The following is a 1602-nucleotide window of genomic DNA, read 5'->3' on the forward strand; positions in this document are numbered from 1 at the left end:
CATACAGTAGATCTCCAAACCGAAAGGAAATCTGCGCTGTATTTCCAACTCGCCCAGCGGTGAAAAGGCAAACGAATAATGAAAATCGCATTTTCATATTCTGGAACAGGCCACAGCAGATCACGCTCCAATTCACAAATCAACACACGAGAAGTTACAGCTCGAGATTTGTATGAGCAATGATTAATATATCATACGCCATTAAATGTTTGAGGTCCATCTTCGTATAGCCGATAGAGCTAAAAAGCCTCCTGTTTTTCTTTCCATTCCAAACGCTGTGGGAGAGAGCATTTCTTTCCGAGCTGTGCGTCTCTGTGAGAGCCCCCTGAACGCAAACGGCCATCGTATCTGTGTTTCTGTTGGCAAATAACCCCTCCTGGAATACATGGATGACGGCAAATGTAAAACTGGTAGCATGCTCTTCACTAAGTCCATCTACTTCCATTCAATGCAGGCCATGAGCCACATTTCTTTTTTCTTTCTGTAACCAAAACACATTTGTATTTTTCACTCATCCCTGTAATGCTTTCCAGCCCTCTTCTTTTGTTCTACTCAGCGTCTTGACATTTGCTATTATTATGTATATATTGTACATTAATTCGTTCGTTCGATGACGGTGTGGTTTGTATAGTGACTAGTGAGTTGTAACATTTTGAATAGTAAATGACGAATAACCTCCATATTATTCAAGAAACCTTGCGGCGATCTGTCTCGAAAAGTACCTGGGACTCATCCATAACCCCGCAATCACGTAATGTGGCGTTACTACAATAGGAGAAAAGAGGAAATGGGTCTTAACTTGTATTACAACCAGCTGCTGTATTCTCCCTGTATTCTCTGTGTAGGAACGAGGGAGTGAGAAGGAGGGGGGGGGGATCTCACACAAACGCCTTATTAAAAAGTCCTTCACAAGACAACTCAGCTGACAGGGAATAAGCGTAGGCCTCCAATGCAGGTGCACATCTCGGCATGCAGCCCAGAGGACAGGGAGGGGTGGAGGGAGGGAGAGAGGGAGGGAGCCCACCTAATACTGTATGGGTCAACTCTGACAGCCAACAATACGGGACACAATGTTCTCACAATGCTGCTGTAATGCTGAACAGTGAGGATAATATATGAAGCCTGCTCCCGACGCCAACACGGGTGAACAAATGCTGGTTTCATTAAAACCCCTTAGGCCGCCATCGCCTCTGGACGGGAGGGGGGGGGGGGGGGTTTATGTTGCAGACCATGTCATGATCATTTCACACATGATGTACTATACAGTATTCATCACTTGGAATACACAGAGTAAACAGGATTACATTGTGTATTAAGATCAATTACAAATCAATAAAATAAACACGATTCATACGTACATACGGGATGATACGGCCAATCTGAGAGTTATGACCGGCCAAGCTGAAACACAGCGGATCAAACTACAATGGAATGTCCATCTTATGTCCACGTTTCTTCTTACTAGTTGTAACACGTAAAAATAATATATAATAATAATCCCCTGAAATGTTCTTGAAACAAGTGACATTATCTTAAAACAATGCAGGCTGTTCCATGCATTGTTTGGTGATGAGATCAGGCTACTTAGCTTTACCCTCTGAG

Source organism: Notolepis coatsorum, assembly GCF_963971535.1.
Source record: "Notolepis coatsorum genome assembly, chromosome: 4".
Lineage (NCBI taxonomy): Eukaryota > Metazoa > Chordata > Actinopteri > Aulopiformes > Paralepididae > Notolepis > Notolepis coatsorum.